The 16,235-nt window shown below is 35.5% G+C and overlaps 1 protein-coding gene across 2 annotated transcripts in view; it reads right to left on the bottom strand.

The window, feature by feature from the left end:
* cdk6 (cyclin-dependent kinase 6) overlaps positions 1 to 5,967 on the bottom strand; it is a 195,291-nt gene extending 189,324 nt beyond the window's left edge. Inside the window, exon 1 of one of the 2 annotated variants that reach the window (XM_051935520.1) lies at positions 5,716 to 5,967. The gene's annotated coding sequence lies outside the window, so the exon portion shown is untranslated. Of the gene's footprint in view, positions 1 to 1,835; positions 3,320 to 5,715 lie in introns of those variants that run through there. The other variant, XM_028817095.2, reaches the window with a different exon arrangement.
* Positions 5,968 to 16,235: the final 10,268 nt, after the last annotated feature.

The raw sequence follows: 16,235 nt of genomic DNA, 5'->3' as shown, positions 1-16,235 counted from the left end.
GCTGAATCCGAACACAGGGTCACGGGGGTCTGCTGGAGCCAATCCCAGCCAACACAGGGCAAAAGGCAGGAACCAATCCCGGGCAGGGTGCCAACCCACCGCAGGACACACACAAACACACCCCCACACCAAGCACACACTAGGGCCAATTTCAGAATCGCCAATCCACCTAACCTTCATGTCTTTGGACTGTGGAAGGAAACCGGAGCGCCTGGTGGAAACATGTGGGCTTGTTCCAGGCAGATATTTTCCTGTAATATCCCAATGATATAGTATACATATGTCCACTTTAAATTATCCTAATACTATCCAAAGAACTGCTGCTCAGTCCAGGGTTGAAGAGTTAGTTCCTCCCTTGACTGTAATGGGAACAGTGGCATCAGAAAATGGAAGTGTGAACTTCTCAACATCCATCCATTGATTTTCAAACCCTCTTATCCTAAGCTTTATCTTAAGTAGGGTTACAAGAAACAAAAATATAATGTATGCCTATGCATGTGTTTTACTGGAATTTCTTTTCAAGTTACCAGAAATTGATTAATGTCATTCTATAAAATACTTGAAAGTAAAATATCACTCAGCCAGTCCTCTTTTTATACAGCACATTTGGACTTTCATAGACTACAAATACAATAACAATTCAGACATTTCATGCTGTTTTATTTTTGTCAGGAACAGTTGTCTAGAGTCCTGGTGCAGTACTTAAGGTTAATGTTTACATTTGAAAAGGTACTTTAAAAACAGTACATTGAATAATGTATTTTAAAATTTAATTTTTCCATTCAGACTAAAACTTTGATTTGCTGGTAATATTTTTATTAAAGTATTTGATTGTGGATTCCCATTTACAAATGACTACATGAACATTCTGAATTTCCCCAAGGGATTAATAAAGTTGATCTAATCTAATCTAATTCGAAAGAGTTATAAACGTTAGTCAAATGCATACTCTTTTTGGAGCTCAACAGCTGTGAAAGCCAGGCTCCTTTATGCATTTCACAGGTGTACCTAAATTATGCCTCATGCGTGGTTAAATATAATTTACAATTTACAACTCATAAAGACACTGCACTCCGGCGCAGATGAAAAAATGTATAATAATCATCTATAACATTTCCCAAACGCAAGTAATATGAATGCACTGCTAATCTACATTTGATAATTGGCATCGGTAATTGTCTGTGCAAAGAAAGGCGAAGCGCTGATGTCTGCTTTCTCGAAATTAACACTTCGTTTCCAGTCTTATAATACTTGTACATTCCCTTATGCAAATAGGCTCATCATAATCGTAAAATATTTGAATAAGAGAATATACGGATATGATCATATATGCGCTCATTTACAGTATATCATCTATAACATCGCTATATTCCCTTATGTACTAGCGAAGATTGAGTGTGCGTGTCTCTCACGCACGCCTGCTTCAATTTTAGTCGCCTCTGTATTCCCGAAGATACCCAGCACTGTTTTAACCTGGAGTTTCGACACGTGGTAGCCCATACTAATCCATTGTGCAGGAGCTCCGCGATGACCGATTAGTAATGATGTACAGCGAGGTAAACTCAGAGTTATGCTACACAACCTCATTACCACTATTTTACACTAAATTTAAAAGAACCGATTTAAAGGTAATAATTACACTTATTACAGTTACTACTCTCAGAACACGTTTATATATAAAAGTAATCAATGCATCGAAAACGTTCATTACATGCACCTTTCTACAGTCAACATGAGAAATGTTTGAAAATATTTTTAAAAACCGTTAAAAAACAACCACTAATAAAACTCCTGAAATGGCAAGCTACCATGTGGTTGGATAATCCCCAAATTACCTGATCGATATTTTTATAAGCGACAATCCCGATGTAAGATCGCTTTCTTTCTCCCTCTGTCTTTGTGCACGGTGAGGCAGATCTTGCTTTCTGAACTGAACTTTGTGAATACTTCAGTGATCCTCCTCCGAAGTCCCTGTCCGGGGCCACACAGGTAGACGTGCCGTATAAAAGACCAGCCTCATTCTCCAGTAGCACCACTAGCAGCAGCAGCGGCAGCAGCAGCAGCGACAGGAATTCAGGCAGATCAGCAAAAAATTAGGGGGGGTGGACTCATTTCCCACATATACGCACACCAGTGTACATGCAACTTTTTTTTTCGGGAGATCGAGATTTGTACATGAGCCCTTTAAACTACAGTTATTTTCTTTCCCTTTCTTCTTCCTAATATTTTACTCCAAGACAGAAGACTGTCTGCAAGGCACGATCTATTTTCTCTTCTTCGTTTTCTTCCCTTTCCCACGCTGGCTGAATGTGTCTTGACCCCCTTCAGAGAAGTTTGACACAGAGCAGCAACATTTCCGCATTCCTCAGCACAACAAAGGAAACCGCCTCCTGTTTTTTTCTCTCCCTCACACACACACACACACACACAAGCGCACACCGAACACACTCCGATGAGTTTTACTTTGCTTGTAAGACGCAGTGTGCGTGGAAGCCGAGCAATACGCCGCGGGTGCGAATATCGTTGATAGGACTGATGCGAAGGCGCGGCGTACTGCACTCCCAGGACTGGGTTCAAGGCCCCCGAGCTGCAGATGTGTGGAACTACTGCTGGCTGTTGATGTTTAACTTGGACCGACTTAGAGCAGGGCAGTGTCCTTGTAATATTCCGAACTGGAAAGAACTCTTAACGCTTTTTTTTTACATGACACTGACTGCAACAACCCTCTGTTACATACACACTGCGAATCTATTATAGGTTGGAAGAAAAAAGGAAGATAAAGTAAATGTGAACAGCATTATTTATAATTAGACCTTCCTTTTTCCCGAAAGGTAGATTGCACGAATATTACCTTTACAGGTTTTAAAACGTCCTGCACACTGCGAGCATCCTACCTGCGCCCACTGCCTACCCTGCTCCATGCCCGCCCCAGTTACACCACAGCTGGCAAAACGCTTTTCGTCCGTTCCACAGTGGGAAATAGACTTCCACCTGCACGTTGTATCGCTTCGTCCTCCAGTGCCGTTTAAAGTATGTCATTAAAGCACACCCCTCCCCCGTTTTCTTTTCTTTTTTTTGAAGATTTAATATTCTTAGACTAGACGGTTGGATTTCTTAGAAAAGTCTTTCTTCGAGAAGCGTGCCTCACACATACACATGCGCACGCCTTCTGTACCCAGAATGCTACGCGTCCCTCAAAACATAAACCTTATAGTTATTAACGGTGAAACAAAACGAATACTTAAGAACATTGCTATTGATATCCTCGAGAAAGAAATGCCTGTCTAGCGTAGGAAAAACGAAACGACTGTTCAGGGCCATGTATGAATAAGCAACTTGCATTGAAGCTGAAGCCTATCAATAATGATAATATTACGAATTTTCTTTTTTTCCAAGGGATGAGACACAGCAAGGGGCGACAACGGGGAAACTTTTAGTGCAGCGGGGAAAAACGTGCACAGTCACTGTGGTCAGCCTGTGGATATGCCCCACCAGAAACAGAGAAAACAGGGTCAGCCCAGACCTCCCCTAGACGTATGGCTTTATGTTAAAATAGTCTTTCTTTCTTTCTTTCTTTCTTTCTTTCTTTCTTTCTTTCTTTCTTTCTTTCTTTCTTTCTTTCTTTCTTTCTTTCTTTCTTTTCGAATCCGGTATATCACTTGGACCATAATGATTAAATGCGGCGACAGGTTTTGTATTGGAAAAAAGCTTTTCAGGGTTTGGGGTAAGTTTTTTTTTTTTTTTTTGCAGACATGCAATCTGGCTGAGATAACGAAGTAACCAAATTCCAAAATATTAAAAATGTTATATTTATTTCTTATAATTTATCATAGTATACATTTGTAATGCTTCTGTCATTTAAATTGTACCAATTTAGCTTTTACAGTACCTTTTAGATCTATCTATCTTATAGTATCTTTTACAGTTTCTTTAAGATCTGTCTGTCTTACTTATATAGTGCCTTTCAGCTCTAGACATCTTTCTATCTTCTACTATCTTTTGTATCTGTCTTACTCCTATACATTGTTTAATATCTATCTTATTTATATCATATAGTGCCTTACAGATCTATCTATCTATCTATCTATCTATCTATCTATCTATCTATCTATCTATCTATCTATCTATCTATCTATCTATATTGTATTTTTTCCTTTCAAAATCTTTTGATTGTATATCTGGTCAATACATTTCTATATTCTTTTGTTAGATGATTGAATAAAGTTTGTTTTAAAATCTAAAAAATCTGTCTGTCTATCTTATATACATTAGTTCTTTTCAGACCTAGATCTCCTCACGTTGGGTGCCTATCCTGTAGGAATCAATAATGGGCAGGGCACCAATCCATCACAGGGCACACTTACACTCATACTACTATTCACTCATGAAATAATAATAATAATTCTATACATGTATATAGAACTTTTCTCACTACCCAAAGCATGCATATTTATGTCATCATTGTACAAATTGTTTCAAATAAGAAAAAAATATTAAGATTATGATGGTTTACACTGCATTGGTTTCAAAGAATGGAAGTTGAATGATCATTTAATACCTGTGCTCTAGCAGCATAAATGTTTTGTGAAACTCTCTTAAACGTGTGTACTTACAAAATACAAAAAAAGATTTTTAGATTTTTCAAGATTTTTTTTTTTAAGAAAGGTGCTCTATTAAACAAATAAAAAAACTGGTTAAAGTAGCTAAGTTGTAAAGAAAGATAAATAGCTTAGAGGCAGCGGAAGCAGTGCCATACATTGCTTCCCTAATGTGCATAAATGCATGTAATCTTCTGTCTAATTTGATAAATCAGAAATGCAGATTTTTGCTAGAATTTCCAAATCTGTAAAACACATAAAGGATGAGTGAAAGAGAAAGTGCTATATGATATATAGAACCTGATTACTTTATATGGTACCTGAAAGCACAGAGTCAGAACAAAATAAACAATGCTTCAATCACAGTGTTAAGGGCTTTCACTATAAATGAACTCTGAAACCATCTATTCACCTAAACATCTATCCATTTTCAAACCCACTTATTTTACTTAAGTGTCAAAGGGATCAGAACTTATCCCAGTAACATTCAGTACAAGGCAGAAACCAGCTCTGATATATAAAACACTTTTTTAATATTAGTTTTATAGTTGTCTTTTTGTTAAACATTATAATAAGAAGCATTTTTTTTGTGTTTTTAAAATAATAGATTTCTTTTACACAAATCACTTCTATTTGTATTTTTTATTATAGATTAGCTGATTTAACGGGTAAAATTATAAAGGTAATGATACTGTATATATAGTTTTCTTACACCTTTCTAAATAAATAAAAGCTTCTTATACCCATAGTGCAATAGTAACATTGATGAATTAGCTTAAGGTTAAGTCAACTGTCTTTTCATACACATTCATATATAAGTCTCACTTTGTAAGCTGCATTGATTACAAGAATAAACCTTGTTTTCCTTACCAAACTGACTAATCAGAATGTATTTTATTTTATTTTTTTGGTGCTGTATTAGAAGTCTGACAAAGATATACCTTCAGTTTCATTTGCTGCCCTCTTCTATATTTAGTCATTAAATTTGAAAGCAAACAGGACAAACTTTCTTTGATATTTTGACGTCTGTTGCCTATGTGCATGCAAACTCAGCTTAGAAAGTAGCCCCAAACAATAGCAAAAAGAGATAAACTGTTAAAGAAAGAAAATAAGTTACCAGAATGCATTAATCCAGGACTGGCATTTCCACGCATTTTAAGAAAAAATTATGCCGTTTAAGACAGAGAGACACTTCTGCAAGGAACAGGAAATGACAAAATCAGACAATACGTAAACATTGCATTCCATTTAAATAATGATCTGCAGAATGTATTAGATGTGAATGCAAATGTCACTGCTTAGACCAAGCTATACATCAATATTATTAATCAATAGTGATTTAAGCAGACATAAAACATGCTTAATATTCAGTATTCTACCTGGTAGAAATGTATTTCTTTAATTTTAATTAAAATAATCTAAAATTGCAATAGACACATTTCTGTGTTTTTGTAACCTATATAAAATTTTCCAGTAAGGTTTTACATTTGGGCGGCACGGTGGCGCAGTGGTAGCGCTGCTGCCTCGCAGTTAGAAGACCTGGGTTCGTTTCCTGGGTCCTCCCTGCGTGGAGTTTGCATGTGCTCCTTGTGTCTGCGTGGGTTTCCTCCCACAGTCCAAAGACATGCAGGTTAGGTGGATTGGCGATTCTAAATTGGCTCGTTTGTGTGTGTCCTGTGGTGGGTTGGCACGCTGCCCAGGATTGGTTCCTGCCTTGTGCCCTGTGTTGGCTGGGATTGGCTCCAGCAGACCCCCGTGACCCTGTGTTTGGATTCAGCAGGTTGGAAAATGGATGGTTTTACATTTAACTTTATAAACATTACACTGTATGATGTACATTTCAAAGTTCCAAAGAAGCAAGTATAGAAGTTTAGGTGTACCTTTATTCACATTATAGAAAGTAGAACAAATTAAATGTTGAATAAAGGTTAAAACTATTCAATGAAACTCTGTATGCTTATTAGATCTGCATTCGAAGAGAAGCATTCAATATCATGGGGAAAGTTGTTGTTTTTTTTGTCACTTTTTATTAAATCAAATACATTAGACATTAGACACTCAACCTGACTGCACAGTGGTAATTATAAACTGCATGAACATATCTAATAAATAAAATACTGCAGTATGATAGTCATATTTAATACACTTAATCGATAATCGAATTTAATAAAACATCGTTCTTTAATTAGTGCTGATGGGGACTGTACATTATTCCAAATTATAAATGATATCATATTATAATATGTTTATAGAATTTCTGTTCCCATAATTTAGGACACTGTATTCCAGTTAAACAAAAATAGTAAATTGTGTTTTGTGAACAACTAAAACAACAATGTAATAACTATACATTAATCTGGAAGGGAATGTGAATCAAAGGAGAAAAAATCGTTTTTTGTCTGTCAGCACAAATGATTTATCCATCCATCCATTTCAGATCTTCATAGTCTTGTTGAGGTTCACAAGGACATCTGATTCTGAACAATTTTAAATGACACCTGCTTGCTTCTCAACATTTAATCTACTGCTTATACTACTGCTAATAATAATAGCTGGCTTTATTTAAGTATTTAAATAACTCATATTAATGTAATTTTAATGTCACAACTTTCTGAATTGATTTGTAGGCATTACCAAATGTTGGGTTTATTTTTTTTTAAATGTTTATAAACTTTATTCAGTGAAAACCATTAGTCAGTCTTAATTTGCTGATGCACACCATTAAATAATATGACATTTAATCTGGAAACACATATTTATTAGCATGCAATTTTGTATATGACCAAAGTAAAGTAACAAATCAAAGATAACAAGTGTACATATCATTTAATTCTAGCTATTTACAATCAATTGAATATTATATTATTATGATGAAATATTCAGTTAAATTAGCTAAATATGTCCAGATTTAAAGCTGAACCAGATTCATTTGACTCCCAAAGATTTGATGAAAAAACAGGGACCCCATTATGAAGTTTTATAAAGATTGTATACTTGTATTTATTTTTTGTTTATTTAGATATCGTTTGTATATTTATATTAAAGTTTTTAACATTGACATTTCAAATATGGTAAAATAAACATGGTGTATAAACTTCAGCACACGTTTTGTTATTTTCATGAAATGTTTTTTTAAAGGCTATATTATATTGCATTTTCTTATTCTACTATATGTTATCATTTTGTCTTTGAAGAAGTGCCTAATTAATAGTGAGAATGAAAGGTCTTGTGGAATTTTAAATAACTAAAAAAGTAAAGTAAACACTGGTAATGTATAAAATATGTTTATCAAATTAACAGATTTTATGAATTATTAACTGTTTGTTAACATTTAAGAAATTATATAAGATAATAATTCTTTTTAGGTAAAGTAAAACTGAAGTGTAGCACAAAAGTTAAAGGTCTTATAGGAATGCCAGATCTAAATTATATAGAGTACTTCTCATTTATAATTTCAAACTACTTCTGAATTATTATTATTATTATTACTTAAATTTAGAAGTAGAGCTTAGTTAATACAAAACATAAAATAACATTCAGTCAAAAATTAAAAGCAACAAATAAAATACAAAACACTGTGCAATAACCACATTTACACATAAATACTGCATACACAGTCCTTAAAGAAGCAGTAATAAAATGTAATTGACAATAAATAAATGCTATAGAAAACAAATCAGCAAAATTCCAGGCAAGCCAACGTTTGCCTGACCGATACCAGCTTGCTGCTTAGCTCCTTCCTCGACACTATGGTACTTTATGCTTCTGGAGAATACTGCTGTTGCTTTGTCTTTCTCTTCTAATGCTGACCTCTTCCATCCATTTTAATGTCCTATTCTCAGGCCAGGGGAGTAGCTTAAGCAAAGTGTCTGCAATTTGATTGTTAAAAGGTAAAATCAGAAATTAAATTAAAAAAAAAAACTTGCAATGCCGCTTACTAATAGACACTGCATTAAGAATGTTTTCAAAGTTATTTGGTGCTTACCAGTTTTGTTATTGTCAAGTTTGAGATCATGGGGTTGTACAGTACTGTTTGTAAGATAAGAACCAATCCTGGATGGGAGGCCAGTTCATCATCATTATCAACTTTATCATAATGTTATTATTGTTGTTGTTACCATTATTATTTTTGTTGTAGATATTCCAGTTTATTAATGCTACCAATATTTGCTATGCTTTATAACAAAAATTATTTTATGTTTGTACAGAAATAAGATCCTGCTAAATAATGTTTAAACTGTTATATTTTATAGATTAGTTTGCTTTTTTCTATAATTTCTACCAAACTTAGTTAACAGCAAAAGGTTTTAATATTTAGTATCAGTGACCAGTATTTTCATTATAAGACCTGTAATTTCAGTAGTATAGTACCTCTGCTAAAAAATACATGTACCTTACATGAAGCAGTCTATAGTATACAGTTTATTCAAATTATTTTTTGAACAATTTCAATTTGAACAAATCTTTAAAGACATTGGCCACATGTATTTGACTTCTGGTGAGATGTGACTTTTCATTAAAATCTAACATATCAGCATAACAAGTTGTAGGCAACTAGGAAAAAATACATTTTATGTTCAACACTTCCAATTAATCTACTGGACACACCCCATAGTTGTAAAATTTACAACTTTATTTTTTGTTCAGAACATTTTCTGCAGTGTTCTTTTTTAATGTCTCATGAATCGACTTCTTTGTGTTCTAAATTTTCACTAATAAAATTACTTAAGTTATTCAGTATAGAAACTGAAATAAAGTAAGTATACATAAGTACATTATTAGTAAAGTGAGGTAATACCCCAATACCTGTTAATCCTGCCTCCATTAACACTACATACGTTACACATTTACCATATTTGCCAAAATCACTTTACTAATAGTTAATATTTAGTTTTATTACTTTACTATATAATGCTTGATCCTAAAAGACAACCTACAGTAAGTATAGCCATCTACTGTTAATACCAGTTCAGATTGTTATAAATGTGCAGCAGGCAGAGTTTCAGCATCCTTTAGCAGCACTGAGCATTTACATTACGTTCAGACAAATTTAAGACTGGAAACACTTAAAAGTTGTACATACTATGTTTTATAATTATAACAACATCCACCTCTATCTATCCGCTTACTTATTTAAAACACTACAAGAATGAAAGAAGGTACAGAGTGGCTGGCACATGTGGGATTTTACACTATTAAGCCTTAATATTTCATCCTTAAATCATCAAATATACTGCTTAGTGACAGTTCAGTTAATCCTTGGGCTGTGTTAAAAGACAGCTTTTTATTCTGGATACGCATTCCCACAATAGGGCATTCCATTGTAATTGTTTATAAAACATATATTGTCACCTAATGTTCTGCTGCACCCTTTTATCAACTTCTCTTTTTGGAATTTATTATACATAAAGCTCAATTACCTGTAGTTAAAGTACTTGTTTTTGAGTAAAGAAAATACAATTTATGTGTCATTTTTAACTAAAGTGTAAACCAGAGGAAAACACGGTGAGTGATTATCAAAAATCTGGTATACTGTACTTCAATATTATTGGGGGATTGGGAATGATGTACACTAGGGTGGGCTTTCTGTTCGGTTTTAAAATAGGATGAAAAAACGTCGACAATGTAAATTTGGCAAACTTTATTATGGGGCAAAATAAATTAGCTATTTGGAAAACCAGAAAATATAAAACTGTAGGGGGTGGTGTGCAAGATCCAATTGTAGTTTTTAAAATACTGTTAGTTGCATTTTGATAGATTTTAATTTTTACAAATTCACAAAGAATCTTGGCAAGTTTAAAACCATATGGTGTGTGAATAGTATATTATGTGACTGTATTAATGAAGAACTGTGGTTTGTTTTTTATGAAAGTTTGTGGGTTCAGTTGTGTTTCCAAAAATATTTAACATGAAAATGAATTTATAATAATGTATAATAATATAACAATATAATGTGTAAGTTGTTGTATAGTTGACTGATGTTTTTGTCAATAAAGTTTGTTTTTTAAAAATAAAAAATATATACAGTAATCCCCCGCTCTATCGCGGTTTAGCTATCCCGCCCCCGCTACATTGCGGATTTATTAATACTGTTATTATTACTAAGGGGCTCCGCCCCTGCTCACTTCGCTCGCCCACCTCCTCGTTTGGTTTACCGGATAAACAATTTAAAGAGATTGTTATTTTCATGGGAATTGTTACATATGCATTATTTTCATTCTTACTTTAAAACTTTTGTAAAAACAATATTTGTCCTTTATTTCCTGCCCCAGGCGTGGTTAAATATCTTTCTTGTGGCACTTATAACACTGCTCGCGTTGTGAAGGGGGTGTCTGAACGCACACTAAAGAGATGCGATCGGTTCAGCTGGTGTCTTGCTGCTGCTGCTGGCCAGCTGTGTGTTGTGCTTGTCGAGCTTTGCATCAATCACTTAAAAGCCTGTACAGCAGCTGTCCTTTTGCCACTTCTCGTCTCTGCAGCTCACTTGTGATGATTGGAGCTGAACGAACGCTAAGCAGAAGTGGACAGATCAGCTACTGGCTTTGTGCTGCTTCTATCTAGATGCATGCCTGTTCTGTTTGCGTTGCGCATTCTGAAGGAATGGGGGGGGGGGGGGGAATGGGTTGGGAGGTTTTTGTGTGAACGCATGCTAAGAAGAAGTGCTCGGATCTGGTCACCATCGCTTCGCTCAAACCCCTCTCCCCCTCCCCCGGAGGCACGCTACCCTCCTGCCACTTCGTCTTGGGAAGGGGAGAGCTGAATGCACGCTAAGGAGAAGTGGACTTTGTTTTGGCTCTGTGCTGCTTGTTTTTCAGCTTGTCACTCTGCGTGTCAATCATTTAAAAGCCTGTACAGCAGCTCTTATCCTGTCTCAAATGTTAAAATGTTTTATAATACAGCGATGTTACTCATATTCTTAGCCCGATATCCACATATCATATGTGTTTACAAAGTGTGTTTTAATAAGTTTACATGTGTTTAAAGCGTGTGGGATGGGTATTTTAAGGCTTAAGCTATAAAAAAAAATGTGGTCTTTCTATATTGCGGATTTTCACCTATCTCGGGTGGTCTGGAACGTAACTTCCACGATAGGCGGGGGATTACTGTATACCATTTCAAATTTTCGCAATGGTGTTTCATAATTACGTGTTGTATTCCTAGTCAAGACTGACCATACAATTTTATCTACAGAAAAAAACAATGTGTTCAAATGACGCTGTATTTTGCAAACTTCACAAATTAAAACAGGTTATAAGATAAAATGAATGGCTCCTCTTGTTTTGTGTGTGTTCAGGCATATGAGTGGTAGTGTGTGGTAATGATGGTGTGTGTCTTGCAAATGTACTTACAACACTTGTAGCACATTATGCTGTTTTTTGGTGGTATGTCTATCACCAAACTGTGAGGGGCTAGTGTGGGGGCAAAGTGCTGGCATCTTTTAATGAGAAGAGTCATCAGAGCTCTTTCTGACTCTTCCAAGAAGCATCCCATATTGCAGGAGTTCCCATGGTCTAGCACTGACATTTCAATAGTCACTATCAGAAACAATACACAGCCAGTGTTTATATCTTCAACATGGGACACAGCATACCTTATTGGCCTTGTTTCTCAGTCAGAGGTGGAGACCATAACAAATTACTAATCTTTGACTGGATATATAACTTCCATCTCAGTAGAACCCACTTCTTCAGATTAATCTTCCTCACCAATTGATTCATCAACTGGATTATATTCAGTGTTCGCTTAGATTTCAGACACTTTTTTTACTTTTTCTTTTAGGCTGAGGTCATCCATGCCTCTTTTATTCCTCACCATAGTCAGAATTAAGTGTGTGATTGTCCAGTATACCTAACCCATTCTCACTGAATATCTCACCTATTCAGAGCTGTAACAACACAGGCGGTCCCTTAACAAAAATATACAATAGAGGGGACTCACACCTACTCCTTATCTCAATGGCAGACAATGTTTCTTCTGATCCTCTCAAATCACCCATTCTCAAACAACACCTCACCCATTTGTCTCTTATGGTCATGCAGATCTGTTTAGATAGATAGATAGATAGATAGATAGATAGATAGATAGATAGATAGATAGATAGATAGATAGATAGATAGATAGATAGATAGATAGATAGATAGATAGATAGATAGATAGATAGATAGATAGATAGATAGATAGATAGATAGATAGATACTTTATTAATCCCAAGGGGAAATTCACATACTCCAGCAGCAGCATATTGATAAGGAAACAATATTAAATTAAAGAGTGATAAAAAATGCAGGTAAAACAGACAATAACTTTGTATAATGTTAATGTTTACCCCCCCGGGTGGAATTGAAGAGTCGCATAGTGTGGGGGAGGAACGATCTCCTCAGTCTGTCAGTGGAGCAGGAAAGTGACAGCAGTCTGTCGCTGAAGCTGCTCCTCTGTCTGGAGATGATACTGTTTAGTGGATGCAGTGGATTCTCCATGATTGACAGGAGCCTGTTCAGTGCCCGTTGCTCTGCCGCATTACAGATTTACAAAATTTGATTAAACCAAACAAAATTTAATCAAACTAGTTAACATCATCTTATGTGTTCAAATTCTAAGTCATCAAACTTTATGGCAATAAGAAAGTAGTACTAGGGTGTTGTACCGTGTTAGCCATTATGAATGTAGAGAAAAGCCAAGCAAAATGACACCTTTTATTGGCTTACTAAAAAGATTACAATATGCAAGCTTTCGAGGCAACTCAGGCCCCTTCTTCAGGCAAGATGTAATACAGAAACTGGAGTTTCCTATGTTTATATACACACTCTAGGACAAGAAACAACATTGGTAAATATTTAAATGAGAAATTTTGAATGTAAAAAATTAATAGATTCATTCAGGCTAGGGATAATTTAACAAGAGAGAAAAGAACAATGTATTGTCAAGATCTCTGGATAAGATAACTGTCCAACAAAGTCTTTTGAAGTTTGTAATGAGTTTTTTCAAAACAATGTGGGTCTGTAGACAGGTTGTCTGTCATTCTGAGAGATGTAAACAATCCTCATATCTGGCCATAAAACTCTTGTCTTTATTCAATCCATGTTGTAAAGTATTAAATTTTAGCATGAGTTTAACTTCCCATTCTTTTCTCTCTTGCTGTGTTTTGAAGTTGCCCATAAGCACTGTGACTTTAAAGTCCTTCTCACAGTGTCCATGGCTGTTGAAGTGGGCCGCCACAGGAACATCTGTGTTGCCATGTTTAATGTGGAACCTGTGTAAATTCATTCTCTGGCGGAGTGTTTGTCCAGTTTCTCCCACATAGAGTGCAGTGTCAGGACATTTCATGCAGAAAATTAGGTAGACTACATTAGATGATCTGCAGGAAAATGATCCCTTGATGAGATGTTCAAGTCGGCAGTGTGGTATAACTATACGGTCTGTATCATAGATGTGGGCACATGTTTTGCATCTTTTCTGTAGGCATGGAGATGTGCCATTTTCTGTTGGTTCACTTAGGGAGCCTCGGACAATTAATTGTTGAAGGTTTGGTGGTTGTCTGTATGCCAGGAGGGGAGGTTCAGGAAAAACCTTTGGTTTAAATTCAATGGTCCTTATGATATAACCTTAACAAATTATTTGCCTTATTAATTACTTCTGTGCATTGCTTAGTCGGTGAAAATGTCAACATAAACCGCTGAATCCTTTTCAGAGGTTGCTTCCTTCAGGACAGTGTCTCCCGTCTTGTGTCCCGACTCTTTTGCCTTGGTAATGTTCACTTGCAGGTACTTGTCCCTGTACCACATCACAAAGTCCTAAACCACTTTTTCTATATTCTTCTTTAGATAGATAGATAGATAGATAGATAGATAGATAGATAGATAGATAGATAGATAGATAGATAGATAGATAGATAGATAGATAGATAGATAGATAGATAGATAGATAGATAGATAGATAGATAGATAGATAGATAGATAGATAGATACTTTATTTCATAAAGTGAAAGAATCAATAATCCAAGTAAGGAATCAACAGCGTCTTTTGTTATTAAGTTGAACGTTCTTCCAGAGCAAGCTGAAATGAACATAAAGAATCCATGTATGTGCTACACACATTGCACCTCAGCCTGTTGATGAACTCTGCTCACATGCTGTCAGATAGAGCTGTATCCTCTGTGCCATATAAGTAATCTCTAATAATTATAAAGGCAAGATGCAGTTATTATATTATCACTTTGTAATAGATAATTGGAAACCAAGCAAAATTTCCAGTAATGTTTTTTATACCTTCTACTCATTCATCTATCCATGGTGTGATCCCACGGTACCCATTAGGCCTGCAAAGAGCTGGAACATATCCCAGCAGCATCAGCCCTGAACATGACACCAGTCCTTCTCAGCACACCTTCTTTCACACACCCACACTATTCCAATCCAGAGGTGGAAATTAACCTGAAAGGATACTGGAGTGCAAGGAAAATCCATATACAGTACACGAGCAAATTTAGAACAGACATTGACATAGAATTAAACCCTGGTCATTGGTGCGATGAGGAATAATTTTTGCTCGTTTCTCCACTGTAATATCCATCCATCCATTTTCCAACCCACTGAATCCGAACACAGGGTCACGGGGGTCTGCAGGAGCCAATCCCAGCCAACACAGGGCACAAGGCAGGAAACAATCCCAGGCAGGGTGCCAACCCACCGCAGTCCACTGTAATACTATTTTCTAAATTGTGTTTTCTTATTTTAGCTATTTAATGTGTGAATAAGTTTTGTGGAACACTCCCTCAAAGTGGTTAGTACAAAATTTGCAAGCCATTCATATATTAAATCCATTTAATCTAATTTTTAGGATTGTGAACTATTAGAGTCATTCCCAGTAGTGCTGATTACAAGGCAGACTCCAGACATGAGTAAGCTTCTCGTCCATCACAAGATCCAGTAAAATGATTAGCTACAGTAAGTGTTAAGTACTATTTTATAAAAACTGTAAGTAAGAAGGACAACATGTAACACTGTATATACGCATGGAATAATATGCAAAGCTTAAATTGCAGGTTTGGCAAGACACATATCCACAAAGGACAACACGTGACTTCAGCACACAATCAGGTTTTAGCTCAGCTACAACTGACTGATTTGTGTGGGAGTAGGTAAAGTGATCTTTTTGAGCATCATGGTTAAAAAGCACTGACTTTCTGTTGAAATGTTTTCCTGACAGTCCAGTTTTCACCTAACGTACTATTGAAAAAGCTGCAACTGCAACACTCAGTACTAGGAATTTCAGTGCAGGATCTTTTAATTTCATTAGTCTATCTATACTAGGTTTGCCTTTTCTGCTTTTTCTAGAAGGTCATCTTATTTTTTGGTGGCAATGTCCATTAATATTTGAAGAAAATTATAAATATAAATAAATAAAACAAATTTAACTTTTTGCCTTCATTTGCTGACAAAACCTCAAACTTCATTTTACTGAGTAGCTGACCAGTATTGACAATGCCATGTTTTATCTTCATGATGGATCTTTTCAAATTTTGCTCACTGTGGAAATGTTATCATTGTCATACTTAAATATTTGTAAAGAGGTTCTTCAGCATTATTTGACACCAACTACTATTTTCTTCCAATTCAATCCATCTAATGATATGCTAAA

This window comes from Erpetoichthys calabaricus, chromosome 13 (genome assembly GCF_900747795.2).
Source record: "Erpetoichthys calabaricus chromosome 13, fErpCal1.3, whole genome shotgun sequence".
Classification (NCBI taxonomy): domain Eukaryota; kingdom Metazoa; phylum Chordata; class Cladistia; order Polypteriformes; family Polypteridae; genus Erpetoichthys; species Erpetoichthys calabaricus.
This window is presented reverse-complemented; position numbering and strand designations above follow the sequence as displayed.